The sequence below is a fragment of the Leucoraja erinacea genome, chromosome 20 (genome assembly GCF_028641065.1).
Source record: "Leucoraja erinacea ecotype New England chromosome 20, Leri_hhj_1, whole genome shotgun sequence".
Classification (NCBI taxonomy): Eukaryota; Metazoa; Chordata; class Chondrichthyes; order Rajiformes; family Rajidae; genus Leucoraja; species Leucoraja erinaceus.
This window is the reverse complement of record NC_073396.1, coordinates 38,415,102-38,433,410: the sequence shown is the minus strand read 5'-3', so window position 1 is coordinate 38,433,410 and position 18,309 is coordinate 38,415,102.

Below are 18,309 nucleotides of genomic sequence, written 5' to 3'. Positions count from 1 at the left end.
AAAGGAAGAGGTGGAGACAGTTGGCTGTGGGAGAGCTGTGAAGTGGAGGGGATGGAGGGAGGAAGCAGGGACTACCTGAAATTGGAGAAGTCAACGTTCATACCACTGGGGTGTAAACTACACAAGCAAAATATGAGGTGCTGCTTCTCCAATTTGCGGTGGGACTCACTCTGGCCATGGAGGAGACCCAGGACAGACAGGTCGGATTTGGAATGTAAGGGGGAGTTGAAGTACTGAGCCACCGGGAGATCAGGTTGGTTATTGTGAAATGATCCCTTTCATGTTGCACATCTCCACCCAAATAAGCCTACCAGACGAACTGTCCGTAATGTCACCTCTGAACACAGCCGTGACATCCTCCATAACCAATAATGCAACCCCCCCCCCACCCCCCTCCTCTTTTTCCCCTCACCTACGACTGTCACGAGCTGCCAGGGGAAGTAGGCATGACAGATATTATAACAGCATTTAAAAGATAATCAAACATACAAGGATAGTAAAGGATTAGAGGGATATGGGCCAAATGTAAGCAACTAAGATTTAAATGGGGCATCTTGTTGGGCATGGATGAGTTGGGCTGAAGGGCCTATTTCTCTGCTGTATAACTCTCAGTATTCCACAGTGGATAGGAAAGTTTCAGGTCTGAAGAAGGGTCTCAACCCGAAACATCACCCATTCCTTCTCTCCAGAGATGATGCCAGACCCGCTGAGTTACTCCAGCATCTTGTGTCTACATTCCACAGTGGATGTTCCATCCAGGCTTTTGATGGACTATGCAGTTGAAGGGAGGTGAGAAATCAACCACAGAATGTATGTTATTTCCAAGCACATACAGAGCACATACAGTGTCCCTGGTTGCCATGCGTGCAATGCAGGCAATTAGTTGCAACTACAGGGTTGTCAATTGGCATGAAATGTACACTCAACAAGATTGCTGCAACTTTGGAGCACACATACATTGAGGAAATTGCATTGGGCTTGACGGCAATAGCTGGCCTTTACGCAAACCTCAAATGTTAAAACAGTATTCTTCACTTCAACCAACATTAAGCAGTCTGTATTTTGGCTGAGTTTTGTTTCTTCTCTTTGTATTGTTCCACTGTCTCATATTTTGCAGCAGGTGACACAGACAAAGACGTTTAATGAGTTGGTAACTCACTTGGATACATTCTATCAAAGATATACAGTTGAGTGCTACCCATCTCACCTTACCACCTATTGAAGACTAGTTTGTTTTTCTCTTTATAATGGCAGTTTGTAATGGCAACAAAGAAATAACTCATCATTTTCCGTTCTTAATCGCTGATCCATACACATCATATAAATCACATCAAAGCATCTTCTTATGAAGGTACTAGACTAAATGGGACCCGTTGGGTCCCAGCTTCACATGGGAGGGCTGGTCCCCCAACACAAAAATCCATGTCTACACTAGCCCAATATTCCCAGAGGGCTAGTATGGACATTGTGGGCTGAATGGATTCTTGGGCTGGCAGCTCGGTCACTGAGACCACTGACACACACACTCACACACTCACAAACACATACACACACACTCACTGACACACACCATATATATGGCAGAAAAAATTCTTGAAAACTCACACGGCTGAGCGCGGCCTCTCCACTTTGGGGCTTCTGCAGTCACCGGCACTTCCATAATCAGCGTGTCCTTTGCACTCACCGAAAATTACGCAATCAGCGCGACCTGTCCACTAAGTGGAAGTCACAAAATGAGCGGGACATTTGAACCAAACACAGTCGGACCTAATAAAACATTTATTCCTTCCAAACAGTCGGACCTAATACATTTTTACAGTTTTAAGCACAGGTAGGGCAGCAGGCCAAACAACCCATGGCATTGTCATTAAGGGCTAACAAATAATTTATTGCAAGTACATTGCAGACTCACAGTTCAGTTGATTCACAGCTTGGAATGACAGTTGTGGCCTCTCCCTCGCGATCTTGCAGAGTGACCGAGTCACGTTCAGGCATCCAGGATTTTGTAGTCCTGCCCCCCCCCCCCCCCCCCCCCCCCCCCCCCCCCCCCGCGCGTTACCTTCATCACAGTGATTGACAGGCGAGAGGATCTCAAGGTTTTTTAAACACTCATAATCTTTTTATTTTTCATCGATGGGAAAAATCCTCGGGGCCTGCTCAGCGGAAAACTGTGAGTAAGATGGCCAAAAATCATAGCGATATATCGTAGCATTTTTTCTAAAATCAGTATACAGTGCAGACAGGAAGTGGCAAGATGAGACTTTTAATTATATAGATGTCGTCTCGAAACATGTGTGTGTCATGATCATGGTACAAAACTTTTTCCCCTCATTCTCCGACACCAAACTGAAACCTACCTTCCGCTACCTGCAACCTCCGGCAACCACCTTCAACTAGCATCGCAACCGGCTTCGACTAAAAAATTCCCGATTTTTAAAACGGCAACCTATTTTTAGTCGCGGCTGGATTTGAATTTTTTTGAAATAATCGCCGGAACATAGAAGAAGCGGAAACCACTTTTGATCATTAGGGAGACTGACAAAAGTCTTCGGGAACCTCCGGGAACCGCACGGAAACCTTCGGTGGGGTGCAAAGTCTCCAGAGGTTTCCGTTCAGGTTTCCTAAATGGGACAGTGGCATAACTCTATGTTGATAGGCTTGGTATAAGTTTAAATTGGCCCTAGTGTGTGTGGGATAGTGTGCGGGGGAATTGCTAGTTGGTGCGGACTCGTTGAGCCGAAGGGCACTGTATCTCTGAACTAAATGTGACACAGGGGCCCCAGGGGTTGGACTTGAACCCACAATGTTCTACCTGCACCTCATGGGAACTAAATTGTTGGCCATGAGTTGTCCCAGAGGATCTCTCTTCCAATGGTCCCTCCAAACCCCCAGAGGCAACGGGCATTTCAACTGGGTACCGGCAATGTTGTCAATGTACCAGTGCCACCCACCTGCTCCGGCCACTGTGTCTAAATACCCACTACCCATTGTGAAGCAAGGCTAGGGGGCGGAGGGGGTTGTTGTTCCCAAAGTCTGCATTTATCCCATAGTCAATGTTACTAAAACAGATGATATGGCCTTTGTGCAGTACTATTAGTGGGATCCAGCTGTCAGAGCTTGGTCCACAAATGGGGGGCGTCGGGGAAAGTGCGGGGGGGAGGGGGGGAGGTGGAGAATGGGATAAGGGAGGGAGAGGGGGAGAAGGGGAGGTGAGGGGAGGGGGATAGTGGATAAGGGGGAGAAGGGGGAGAGGGGAGGGGAGAAGGGTAGGGGGTAGTGGAGAAGTAGGGATGGGGGCGGGAGGGGGGAAAGAGGGGAGTTCAGTCTACACTCACTGAATCCATCCCTGTGAAAAGAGACGGATCTGGAAGCAGACCAATACATCTATAAATAAAACTGAACGACTCAGACATCTTTTCATTTGCACAATTGATTTTATTGTATTAATTTTAATATATTAATGTTTAAAATCCATGCATTGAAGGAAGAATATTTAACACCCCATCTGTGGTCCCTAACCCCAACCCAAACCCTAACCCGAAACGGGCGTCTCCCACGTCAGCATACGTCAGCATGTGACAGGGCGCACGACATGATGAGACACCCCAATGTCACCCCAGGACTTTGAACATTCCAAAATCCTGGGGGGACAGGGAAGCATCAGCATGCGTCAGCACGCCTCACCACGAGCCACGCCCACGTCACGGCGCCACAACCTCTTTTTCGCCCAAATTATGCCCCAGTGGGACAGGCCCTTAATAGGTGAACACAGGCAAGGGGATTATTTTATTGGCTGATTGTCAGACAAAGACCAGAGATGTAAAGATAAGCATGAGCTCAAAAGGATAAGTAGTTGCAAATTGTGGAACTCGAGGATTGAAATGTTGTGAGTTGTGAAGCTGGTGGAAGGGATGCAGGAGGAGGGAGAGGGAAGCAACCTGTAAAAGGTCAACTAGGGTTCAAGGGAGGAGAGTGGGGAGGGGGAAAGAAAGGGGGGGTCTTTGGAGAGAAAGGGCAGGGAGTTTGTGACCTAAAATTGGAGAATTCAATGTTCATACCGTTGGGTTGTGAGATGCCCACACAGAATATGAGGTGCAGTTCCTCCAATTTGTATGTGGCCTCATTCTGGCAACGGAGTAGGCCCAGGACAGAAGGCTCAGTATGGGAATGGAAAGGGTAGTTAAAACGATTAGAAAAAGGGTCTTAACCTGAAACGTCTCTTGTCCCTGTTCTCCAGAGAAACTGCCAGACCTACTGAGTTATGCCAGCGCCTTGTGCATTGTTGTGTATAAACCAACGTCTGCAGTTATAGAGTCATAGAGCGTGAAAACAGACCCTTCGGCCCAACTTACCTATGCCAACCACCATGCCCCATCTACACTGGTTCCACCTGACTGCATCTGGCCTATATCCTTCTAAACCTGTTCTATTTGATCACCTGTCCAAATGTTATTAAAACGTTGTGATAGTCCTTGCCTCAACTACCTCCTCCAGCAGTTTGTTCCATACACCCACCACCCTTTTTGTGAAAAAGTTGCCCCTGGAATTTAAAAGGATGAGAGAGGATCTTAACTATATTACTAAAAGTCTGATCTTGACCACTTCCTGTTGTTCTGTATATTGATGTTAGGAAAAACGCTGCCACTTACGGCTGTGTTTTTTGGCCATCTTACTCAGAGTCCCCCTCCGCTGCACAGGACAAGAGGGTTTTTCCCATAGATGAAAAATAAAAGAATTATTAGTGTTTTAAAAATGTTGAGATTCTCTCTCCTGTCAATCACGCCATGAAGGCCACACCCCTTCTGGTGGGAGGGGGGAAGGGACTATAAAACCCAGAAGTGTGGGCGTTGCTCAGTCTCTGCAAAATGGAGGAGGGAGAGGTCACGACTCGCTGTTTTAGTGGCCTTGCACCCTGGTGAAGTGGTAAGAAGCTGCACTTGAATTTGATGGCCTTGCACCCTGCTTGAAATGGAATGAAAGTGAGTCAACTGCCAGCCCACCAATCGTGAGTGAGTGAGTTGCCAGCACAACAGGCTTGAGTGACTGAGCCACCAGCCCAAGAATCCATTCGGCCCACAATGTCCATACTAGCCCTGGAAACTAGTCCATTTAGCCAACAACACCCATACTAGCGCTCCAGCAACCCCCCCCCCCCCCCCCCCCCCCCCATTGGCCAACAATATTGGAATTGGTGGAGAGGTGAAATATTGTGTTGGGGAACCAGCCCTCCCGTGTGATGCTGGGACCCAACGGGTCCCACTTAGTCCAGTAGAAACATATAATATTCTTATAGGATTGGACAGGCTAGATGCAGGAAAAATGTTCCCGATGTTGGGCGAATCCAGAACCAGGGGTCACAGTTTAAGAATAAGGGGGAGGCCATTTAGGAATGAGATGAGGAAAAACATTTTCACCCAGAGAGTTGTGAATCTGTGGACCTCTGCCACAGAAGGCAGTGGAGGCCAATTCACTTGATGTATTCAAGAGAGAGTAAAGGGCATGTCCCACTTACGTGTCCTTGGCGGTCGAGCGAAGGTTTGGCGCGATTACATACGTACACACAGCCGTCTGGAGTGTGTGACGTCATTTGAAGATGGACACAAAGCTGGAATAACTCAGCAGGACCGGCAGCATCTCTGAAACATAGAAACATAGAAACATAGAAATTAGGTGCAGGAGTAGGCCATTCGGCCCTTCGAGCCTGCACCGCCATTCAATATGATCATGGCTGATCATCCAACTCAGTATCCCGTACCTGCCTTCTCTCCATACCCTCTGATCCCCTTGGCCACAAGGGCCACATCTAACTCCCTCTTAAATATAGCCAATGAACTGGCCTCAACTACCCTCTGTGGCAGAGAGTTCCAGAGATTCACCACTCTCTGTGTGAAAAAAAGAGATGGAAAGGGTGACGTTTCGTGTCGAGACTCTTGTTCAGTCTGATAAGAAGGGTCTTGACCCAAAACATCATCCATTGCTTCTCTCCAGAAATGCTGCCTGTACCGCTGAGTTACTCCCGCATTTTGTGTCTATCTTCAATTTTCTTCACCCCGCTCTGGGAGTAGAAGTGGGGGCGGATCCGGACTGCAACGGCCGTGAGCCCCAGGCCGAGTTCGGCGATCGTTTCCCTGCTTCTGCTGCTGTTGAAGGTGAGATGTTGTGTCGCACGAGGGTCTTGAGCCTGTCACACTTTGCCCTCTGTTCCGCGACAGGCCGTTGGCGTGCGAAGATTTAGTTCAGTGCAAGAATTTCGGAGCTCTGTGCGTTGTCGGGACTGGCCCCACACAACTCCACACCCCTCTGCGCTTCTGAGTGGGACCGGCCCCGCGCAGCCATAAGGTGCCCGTATGCCTCAAGCGACAATGAGGTTGCGTAATTTTGCGAGCCAAACAGTGGGACAGGCCCTTTAGATATGGCTCTTAGGGCTAATGGAATCAAAGGATATGGGGAGAAAGCAGGAAAGGGTAATGATTTGGATGATCAGCCATGATTATATTGAATGGTGGTGCTGGCTCAAAGGGCTGAATGGCCTCCTCCTGCACCTATTTTCTATGCTTCTAAAATCTGCCAGAAGAAGCAGCAGAAGAAGTAACAGAGGCTGCTAATATCGAACAAATTAAATCGAAAAAATTAATTAGAATAAAGGGGACGCCATTTAAGACAGAGATCAGAAAACGCTTTTTCACCCAGAAAGTTGTGAATTTGTGGAATTCCCTGCCACAGAGGGCCGTGGAGGTCAAATCACTGGATGGATTTAAGAGAGAGTTAGATAGAGCTCTTGGGGCTAGTGGAATCAAGGGATATGGGGAGAAAGCAGGCACGGGTTATTGACTGGGGACGATCAGCCATGATCACAATGAATGGTGGTGCCAGCTCGAAGGGCTGAATGGTCTCCTCCTGCACCTATTTTCTATGTTTCTAAAGTATAAGAACAGTTCCTGCAGCAAACCATGCCTATATTGACCATGATCCCAATCTGAACCAATCCCATTGATATTTAGAGGGGATTTTGGGTCCAAGAGTCATGTGTTTTAGTTTAGAGATACAGTGCGGAAACCGTGATACTCACCAAGCCCATCGAGTCGGCGCCGACCAGCGATCCCTGCACAGTAACGTTACCCTAGGGACAATAAAAGGCAGGTACAATTATGACATTTCGACAGGTTCATGGATAGGAAACATTTGGAGAGATGTGGCTCAGGTGTGTGCGAGAGGTCGGCATGGACAGGTTGGGCTGAAGGGCCTGTTTCGAAGCTGTATAATGCTAGGATTCTGAGACTCCAATCCCAATGTCATTTTTATTCTGGCATAAACCAGCTTCTCGTCTGTGGTTTGATTAAGGATTCTATGTTCATGATTTCAAGGGAGCTATTTTTTTCCCCCAAAATATCCCACAATCCTTTCACCAAGATATGTCAAAGGAACTTTAGGAAGTCAATTATTGGCAATACCCAGCATGCTTGAATCTTTCATCTCTGGAGCCTCTGCCCTAGGCGTGTCTCTTGACATTTGTTCAAACTTATTCTGCCTAACATCTGAAAATTAATTTGCACTAAAAGGAAGTGCAATTGTATTCCAGATCTGACAACCTGAGACTTCTAAAAAATATTCCAAAGACAGAAATAGAAGCTAATTAGACCTGAGAACGCAAGGGAATTGGGTATTCACCTAGCCCATGAAAAGCATGATCACGTTACCATGACAACTGAAATTTATAGCACTTCCACCCTAATACATCATGTGATAATAAAGATAATTTGACAGCAAGTCTTCAGCTTCGAGGAGCTACTTCTTCGATGATAATTTCTAGATAAACAGAGAGTTGTTTTGACAGATACTGGAGGTGGGCCACAGGGAATATTTAAGTCAAAAAATAAAATCAGCACTTTCAAATGTCATGAAACAAAGGCCAGCAGCAAATCTGAGCCCTCTGAGCTTTGCCTAGTGTTATGTCCTGACTCAGCTCACACATAAACAAGGATGTCTCTTTTCAGGAAATACCTGGAGCAACCACTATCAAATAATCATTCAAATCATTACAACTTACTCTCAACACTGCTTACCCCAAGGGTCGAGGTGCCTTACAGCACCAGTTTCATTCCCTGAGTGCTAATACGTGTACCTAGACTTGAGCTTCAAGACAATTTGTGATCACTCTGTGAGGTATAGATAATAACTCATAATTGTTTTAAAAAATATGTCGTTCCAGACCAGACAAAGGATCCCAACACAAAACATAACCTGTCCTTTCCCCTCCACAGATAGATGCAAAAAGCTGGAGGAACAGTGGGACAGGCAGCATCTCCAGAGAGAAGGAATGGGTGATGTTTCGGGTCGAGACCGTTCTACAGACTCAGTCTTTAAAACATCATCCACTCCATCTCTCCAGAGATGCTGGCTTTCCCACTGAGTTACTCCAGCAGTTTATGTCTATCTTCAGTTTAAACAAGAATTTGCAGTTCCTTCCTACACATCTTTTCCTTCCACCGGTCAGCCTGATCCACGAGCAACTTCAGTAGATTGTTCATTGGTTGATATTATTCAGTTTAACATTGAAACTGGGATCCAAGTGTCTTCCGTTCTAATGCACACAGGTGCGCTAGACGTGTCAGGTGCACTCGACATGCAAGTGAGAGCAGGTGGAAGTTCCAAATATAACATGATATTTCATTCAAATTACAAACGTTAAACTCATGGCCTTACAAATGTAGGAACTGTTTGTCCTCTGACAATTTCTAGTTAATCAGGAAGTGGCAGATGAAGAGTTATTGTGACCGTGGGAAAAACGGAAAATTGGAGCACTCACTGTGAATGAGGCTTGTTGCAGGCGGTACCCGGATGTGGCATCGAAGGACGAGAAGCCGAAGTGAAGAAGCCGAAAAGCCAACTAACCGAAAGGGCGGGAAGCCATTATTTGGCTTTTCGGCATTGCGTCCGTTCGGTGAGTTGGCTTCTAGGCGTCATGGCCTTTCGGCGAGTTGGCTTTTAGGCATCCCGCCCTTTCGGCTTTTCAGCATTGCGCCCTTTTAGTTATTTGGTTTTTCGGCTTCGTACGCTTTCGGTTATTTGAATTTTCGGCTTTATTTCCATTCAGTTATTTGGCTTCCACTTCTTCGCTTCAGCTTCTCGTCCTTCGCGCCTCATTCGCACACGGTTGCAGGCAGGGTTCCAATACTGCCCCCATATAACAGAAGATCCAAGGAGCTGCACTGCCTCAAATGTCTCCTGTAAGCTGTAACAGGTGCAGAGAAGATTTATGAGGATTTTTCCCGGGACTCAAGCACATCAATAGCTCTACTTCCCGAGAAGATTGTGGAGATTCAGTATGTCACAGAGGATTTTCTTGAACTTCTATAGGTGAACCTTCGTTCTCCTCATTTATTATATTGCTCGCACTGTACTATGTTTATATATTGTGTTTTGCTGCAGCAAGTAACAATTTCATTGTTCTATCTGGGACACATGACAATGAAACACTCTTGACTCCCGAGCTATTGGGAGAGGTTGAGTAGGCTGGGACTCTATTCCTTGGTGCAGAGGAGGATGAGAGGTGATCTTATGAGAGGTGATATTTACTAGAATGTTGCCTGTGTTTCAGCAACTAAGTTACAGAGAAAGGTTGAACAAGTTAGGGCTTTATTCTTTGGAGCGCAGAAGGTTAAGGGGGGACTTGATAGAGGTCTTTAAAATGATGAGAGGGATAGACAGAGTTGACGTGGATAAGCTTTTCCCACTGAGAGTAGGGAAGATTCAAACAAGGGGACATGACTTGAGAATTAATGGACAGAAGTTTAGGGGTAACATGAGGGGGAACTTCTTTACTCAGAGAGTGGTAGCTGTGTGGAATGAGCTTCCAGTGAAGGTGGTGGAGGCAGGTTCGTTTTTAACATTTAAAAATAAATTGGGTAGTTATATGGACGGGAAAGGTATGGAGGGTTATGGTCTGAACGCAGGTAGATGGGACTAGGGGAGAATACGTGTTCGGCATGGACTAGGTCGAGATGGCCTGTTTCCGTGCTGTAATTGTTATATGTTTATAGAGGTGTATAAAATCACGAGAGGAATAGATCGGGTAGACGTACAGTCTCTTGCCCAGAGTAGTGGAATCAAGGACCAGAGGACAAGGGTTTAAGGTGAAGGGGGAAAGATTTAATAGTAATCTGAGGGGTAACATTTTCATACAAAGTATGTATGGAACAAGCTGCCAGAGGAGGTAGTTGAGGTTGGGACTATCCCAGTGTTTAAGAAACAGTCAGGTGCATGGATAGGACAGATATGGACCAAACGTGGGCAGGTGGGACGAGTGTAGCTGGGACATGTTGGCCACTGTGGGCAGGTTGAGCCGAGGGGCCTGCTTCCATATTGCGTTACTCTATAATCATACAGTTATAATCTATGATTGTATAATCACAGATGTGTGAAATGTTATATTAAATAAGTGAAAGGTAAAATATCAGTGATTAGTAAACTCTAAAGACATTATTCTGACAATTCAATTTTTTTAATGTTGTTGGAAAGGTAAGCTATTTATATTTTCCTCTTTGCCTCAAAGATCAGGCTGTTCCCACACTTACAAGTCTGAGTTTGAGACATTTCTTTCCTGATCATCCTTTATACCCACTGTTTGGCACTTCCAGCAGTATCTGGCAATCACTCCAATTCATGTACTCAGGAGAGCATGATAGGGTTGCTAATTCACAGAATCTGGAAGCCCGATGTGTTTGTATGTGTTTGTATCAGCTCTTTGAGATTACAGATAGGACCTGCGTGAGATCTGACCCCAGCAATTCTGTGCCCAAGTCTTATGCAGTGAAAAATCTATACTCATCGGTACTAGACTCCAGCCCTGTGTAATAACAGATCTATGCTCAGTCTTGTTCTACCCAGTGTTACACAGTGATCTTTTCCTGTCATTACAGTAACCTAGTCTTATTTCGGGTCCATGCCCCTGCCTCGCTGGTCCAGCTAACAATAGGCCAAATGAACATCAGTTGGCTTCTGAGGACCTTAACGAAGAGTGAAATCAGTTGGGACATCTCTCTGGTCTGCAAACTTCAGAGCATTCCTGTGCGGAGAGGAGAATGCTTGGAAATTTTTGCCAGTCTCTCGTCAAGAATGTTGATTTGCTTGACCAGATGGGTCAGTAATATAAACCCATACCATGTGTAAAACATTTGCCTGGCAGCATCTCAGGGATTTTGGTCATTTTCCACGTGGTCCCATCTGTCTGTGGGTCCTACCCCTTGGCTCCATGATCCTGTGCATTAATCCACCCTCGTCAATAGGGAACTGCAGCATAACACTATTCCTGGAGTAGAAAGCATTAATCCTGGCGGCCACATATTCAACCCAGGAGAGGAGCAGTGCTGGCAGTTCAAAGAGCTAGAAATTCAGTGTTTTTTTTTTAATGTTTTTCACGATTTTCTGCTCAACGTTGCTCTTTAGGGGATACATTACTGCCTTTGCAGTGAAATGGTACCTCATAAGCTGACCTTTGAAATGGATTCAAAAGGAAAAAAAATATTGCAAATGCTGTAAATCTGAAATAAAACAGAATTGCTGGAAATACTCAGCAGATTGGACAACAGCAATAGAAAGCAAGACAAGATAAATGTTCTGATGATTTCAGCCTGAAACATTAATCCAGTTTCTTTTTTCAGAGATGCTCCTGATCTATGGAGCAGTTCCAGTTTTACACCTAAACAAATTGAATGCAGGATGGATTTTAAATCAAAACTCTGAATGCCTGCAAATAGAAAATATAATAAAAGTACCATCCACGATCCCTTTTGTTGAAATGTTCTAAAACTATTCAGCAATTTATGATGCATTAAAACAGTATTTTTAATGTCAGACATTGGTAATTTGACAACGCACCCAACAAAATGTAGATTTCTGTATCAGAAGGAAGCATATTTTTGTCCAATTCTCATCTAGATTGATTCAATTATTCATCTCCAACAATCAGGCTTTGCTTGTGGTATCCGGGTGGATTATCTTAGCTGCGAAAGTATCGGAATGAACTTATTCCTGATGCATCCACTCTCCAGCTGTGTCAGACTATTGTACAAATTAAAGAGTAATGGCCACAGTTAACGTTTCTTAGAGTCATAGAGTCATAGAGTGATACAATGCGGAAACAAGCCCTTCAGCCCAACTTGCCCACACTGGCCAACATGTCCCAGCTACAGAGTCCTACTAGCCTGGGCTTGGTCCATATCCCTCCAAACCTGTCCTAACCATCTACCTGCTTAACTGTTTTGTAAACGATGGGATAGTCGCAGCCTCAATTACCTCCTCTGGCAGCTTGTTCCATACACCCACCACCCTTTGTGTGTAAAAGTTACCCCTTAGATTCCTATTAAATCTTTTCCCCTTCACCTTGAACCTATGTCCTTTGGTCCTTGATTTCCCTACTCTGGGCAAGAGGCTCTGTTCATCTACCCGATCTATTCCCCTCATCCTCCTGCGCTCCAAGGAATAGAGAACCAGCCTACTCAACCTCTCCCTATAACTTAGGGTGGCACAGTGGCGCAGTCTTACAGCGCTTACAACGCGGAAGACCCAGGTTTGATCCCGACTACGGGTGCTGTCTGTACGGAGTTTGTACATTCTCCCCCATAACCGTGTGGGCCTGGGGCCGCTGGTGTCGTCGGTCCGGGACTGTCGGTTGGCCTGTCGGGGGTTGAGCTGGGGCTGGCTGAAGAATTCCATTACCTTTGAATTAGCAGAATAGTGAAAGGCAATGGAATTTTTCAGCCAACCCCAGCTGAACTCCTGCTGGGCCAACTGACAGCCCGGAACAACAACACCAGCAGCCCCAGGTCCACAGCCAGCGCAGAGAAGAGGCGCCAACTCCAGCCCAACCCCGCTTCCCGACGGGCTGGGGACCGCCAACAGCCAACCCCCTGGCGCTGGCCATACACACAAAACGTTGCAGCAACTCAGCCTCCTTGACCGCAACCCCTACAAGCCCAGCCCGACACCACCGGCTTCCTCTGGACCAAAGATTAAGGCTCCTCTATAATCTTTGCTCTGGACACCCGAGAGGGAACGGGGACGGCCCAGCAGCAACTCAACGGACCTCGGCCCGACACTGCCACAGACGAGCAGGATCTCGCTCACTCACCAAAGCATAATGAAGCAATAAAAATGACAAAATAATCTTAGCTTTTAACAAAGGAACAATAAATACAACTACTTCATAGTTTGAAAGCAATATATCCTTACCTAGAGAATCTAAACTGGACAAAACAGAAGAAATGAAGGTCCACTGCTTCACTGCTCCACTGCTTTCCAGGCCTGTTTACGCAGTGACCTTTGACCTGGGCATGTTTAAGAAAGAACTGCAGAAAAATTGAAGGTAGACAAAAATGCTGGAGAAACTCAACATGTGAGGCAGCATCTAGAAGCGAAGGGCTCCAGATGCTGCCTCACCTGCTAAGTTTCTCCAGCATTTTTGTCTACCTTTGACCTGGGCATGTGCAGTCGGAATACCGAACTCGCTTATTGTGGACGCAGCCCAGACCATCACACAAACCACTTTCCCTTCTATTGACTCCGTTTATACCTCAAGCTGCCTCGGCAAGGCCAGCAACATAATCAAGGACGTGTCGCAGCCTAGCCACTCCCTCTTCTCGCCACTCCCATCAGGCAAAAGTTATAGAAGAGTGAAAATGCACATCTCCAGATTCAGGAACAGGGTCTTCCCAGTTGTTATCAGGCAACTGAAACATCCTATCACAACCAGAGAGCAGTGCAGAACTACTATCTACCTTTGGTAGCCCTCGGACTATCCTTGATCAGACTTTGCTGGTTTTACCTTGCACTAAACATTATTCCCTTACTATGTATCTATACGCTGAAAATGGATCGATTGTAATCATGTATTGTCTTTCTGCTGACTGGTTAGCACGCAACAAATGCTTTTCACTGTACCTCAGTACACGTAACAATAAACTAAACTGAACGGGTAAACAGAGGGAAATTAAAGTCTGAAGAAGGGTTTCGGCCCGAAACGTTGCCTATTTCCTTCGCTCCATAGATGCTGCTGCACCCCCTGAGTTTTCTCCAGCATTTTTGTATACCAGAGGGAAATTAAAGTTGGGATGGTAATGCAACAGTATACATTTTATCCCATCCTACCCTCTGAGTAGAAACTTTCTCTTTCCAATCTGAAAGATTAATTGTGACAAAGAAATCATTTCAGAGATCTGATTTCATTAAAGGTCAAGTGTGTGTTAATTCTCAAGTTCTCACCATGCCATTGTGTTTTTATTGATTTTGGTACTTTGCCATTCGGATTCAGATTATAATTAAAACTGACTTAAAATCCACTTAATATTTGCATTTGCCAATGTGACTTGCATTCGCAGAAAGCAATCGATAAGTTGATGAAACTGGGGGAAAAACCCAACACTGTAACCCCAACACGAGACGCCGCTGCGGCTGTGCCCGCTGCCCTCGCCTCCCCCCACCGCCGGGGTCCAAGCCACCCCCGCTGGGCCAACGCTGACCCACGCCAGCCCAGCCACCTTCATCTTTGCCCCCTCCCCACCAGAAAGATGGGGGGATGTGAGAGGGAGGGGAAGGGGGAGAGAGATAGGGGAGGGGAGAGGGAAAGGGGGAATATTTTTTAATGAGATTGTAAAATTGAGGTAGGTTTTAAAGCTATTATATTTTTTCCTCATGAATAATATCAAATAATATCAAACAATTGGAACTGCTTTCTTTGCCTTGATAATAATACTGAAAAACATGAATTCCAAAGTTTGTGACTCTTTTTGCAGCATATTTTTTAATATAATTTGAATATTACAAAAATCTGCATGTTTTCAAGGTCATCTTGGATCTGTCCGTAGTAGTCCATTGATGATGTTGCTGCTGAAGAAGGGGCACATATGCGTCAAGCCAATAGCCTAATTGTTAGAGTTAAAAGATAGTCTAATCGATAAAGAGCCGAGAAGAGGAATGCCAAGGAAAGGTACTCTGAGAAGTTGAGGAGCAAGTTCTCAGCTAGTGACTCTTCTTCAGTTTGGAAGGGCATGCAAGAAATCACCAGCTATAAAAGGAAAGCCCCCCGCACTTTGGACAATCGTCAGCTGACGAACGACTTGAATGAGTTTTCCTGCAGGTTTGAAAATCAGAAACGTAACCCTGAAACTCCCTCCCCAACAAACACAGCCAGACCCTAGTCTGCAAAGAATGGACCCTGCACCCTCTCCTTCTCATTCACCACTTCACACCTATTTAAGGCAAGACTCCAGTATGAAAAGAGTGGACCCTTTCCAACCCCAACCAACACTTCACACCCACTCACAGCCTGACCTCAGACTGGGCCCTTTTACACCCAATCCACTCCAATCACCACTTCACACACAATTACTCATTTTTAATCAGTCCCTGCAAAGACGTACTGGCCCTGCCTGCTTCAAATTCTCTACTATTGTCCCAGTACCCAAAAAGGCAAGGATCACTGGTCTTAATGACTACAGGCTTGTCGCACTGATCTCTGTAGTCACAAAGACATTTTGGGGAAAAAAATGAAGACCCTTGAAAGGCGTGTGCTGGAAAATATCACAACCCCCCTGCTGGACCCTCTGCATTTTGCAAATTGGGCCAATAGATCTGTGGATGATACAGTCAATCTGGGCCTGCACTTCATCCTCCAGCATCTAGACCACCAGGGGACCTATGCAAGGATTTTGTTTGTTGATTTTAGCTCTGCATTGAACACCATTGTGCTATAGCTACTATGCTCCAAACTTTCTGAGTTGACTGTGACTGAACCCCTCTGTCGGTGGATCACCAGCTTTCTGACAGACAGGAAGCAGCATGTGAGATGGGAAAGCATATCTTGGACCCAGAAACGCTCAGCATAGGAGCACCGCAAGATGCGTACTCTCCGCTCTCCTCTACTCTCGCCACACCAATGACTGCACCTCCACAGACACCTCTGTCAAGCTTCTCAAGTTTGCGGATGACACAACCCTGATTGGACTGATCCAGGATGGGATCTCTGTACTCGTTTCAATTTGACTTCTTTCCTGTAACATGGTGCCCAGAACTGAACACAATATTCTAAATGCGGTCTCACCAATGTCTTATTCAACTGCAACATGACCTCCCAACTTCTATACTCAATACTCTGACTGATGAAGGCCAAAGTGTCAAAATACTTTTTGACCACCTGATACACCTGCGACTCGACCTTCAAGGAACCATGCAACCATCAACCATTCCTCTACCCACCTGGCTAATTGATCCAGATCCTGTTGCAATAATTCCCAACCATCTGCACTATTTGCAAAACCACTCACATCTGTATCATCAGCAAACTTGCTAATCTTGCCCTGTTCTGTGACGTTTCACAGAGTGCTGGAGTAACTCAGCGGATAAGGCTGAGTATAGAAGTTGGGAGGTCATGTTGCAGTTGCATAAGAAGTTGGTGAGGCCGCATTCAAATTATTGTATTCAGTTCTGGACACCATGTTATAGGAAAGGTATCATCAAACTGGAAAGGGTACAGTGAAGATTTACGAGGATGTTGCCAGGACTGGAGGGCCAGCGCTATAGGGAGAGGTTGAGTAGGCTGGGACTCTATTTCATGGAGCACAGGAGGATGAAGGATGATCTAATAGAGGTGTATAAAATCATGATTTGAATAGATATGGTTGAGTCTTTTGCCCAGAGTAGGTGAATCGAAGAGCAGAGAACATAAATTTAAGGTGAAGGGCAAAAGATTTAATAGGAATCTGAGGGGTATATTTTTCACACAAAGGGTGGTAGGTGTATGGAACAAGCTGCCAGTGTAGGTAGTTGAGGCAAGGACTATCGCAAAATTTAAGAAACAGATAGGACAGGTTCGGAGGGATATGGATCAAACGTGGGCAGGTGGGACTAGTGTAGATGGGACATGCTGGGCCGAAGGGCCTGTTTCCACACTGTGTCACTCCATGACTATCTATCTTTCCCACTCAAACTCATTTTCCTGCCTTTTCCCCATTACCTCTGACACCCCTATTAATCAAGAATCTATCAATCGCCTCCTGAAAAATGTCCATTGATTTGGACCACAGCTGAGTGTGGCAATGAATTCCACAGTTCTCCACCCTCTAAACTAGTCCCATTCACACGCGTTTGGCCCATATCCATCTAAATCGGTCCTATCCATGTACGTTTCCAAATGTCTCTTAAACAGTAGGATAGTCCCAGCCTTAACTACCTCCATACAGCTTATTCCATACACCCACCACTCTTTGTGTGAAAAAACTACCTCTCAGATTCCTGTTAATTTCTGAAATATTGGTCATAAATTTGGTGCAAAAATAAACCAAAATAAGGCTCATAATGCATCAGAGAGATCTAAAACCCCTGAACTTCCAGGGCCCTTAAGCGGGCTCTGGACCCCTGCATCGAGGGACTTCACGCTTCCCGCTCGTGATGTGCACAATGCGCACATTATTTCATATTAAATTTCTTGTAATCCTGTCATGCCACCCCCCTTTTTGAAAAGCTTCGTATGGGCCTGAATGGCAGTTGGAGTTCATCCTGAGCAAGTGTGAGGTGTTGCACTTTAGGAAGTTAAATGTAAGGAGAGAGTATACAGTTAATGGCCAGACCCTTAACAGCATTGATATGCAGAGGGAGTCCAAGTTCATCGCTCACTAATGGTGGCAGCACAAGTAGATAGGCTGGTAAGGAAGGCGTATGCTATGCTTGCCTTCATTGCAAGGGGCATTGAATATAAGTCAGGAAGTCATGATGCAGCTCTATGGGACATTGATTAGGCCACATTCGGAATATTGCATGCAGTTATGGTCGCCCCATTACAGGAACAATGTGAAAGCTTTGGAGAGGGTGCAGAGGAGATTTACTAGAAGGATGATGAGTTGAGGGATCCAGGTACCAGGAGAGGTTGGAGAGACTTGGATTGTTTTCTCTGGAACTTTGGAGGTTGAGGGGAGACTTGATAGAAGTAGAAAGAATTATGAGACGCATAGATAGGGTAGACAGCCAGAACCATTTTCCCAGGGTGGAAACGTCTAACACTAGGGGGCATACCTATAATGTGAGAGGGGGAAAGTTGAAAGGAGATATGCGGGGCAAGTTTTGTACACCAAGAGTAGTTGTAGCTAGGAACTCATTGCCAAAGGTGGTGGTGGTGGAGGCAGATATGATAGTGGTGTTTAAGAAGCTTTTATATAGGTACATGGAAGTGCAGGGAATGGAGGGATATGGATCTTGCACAGGCAGATGATCAGTTTAATACGGCATCATGTTCGGCACAAACATTGTATGCTGAAGAGC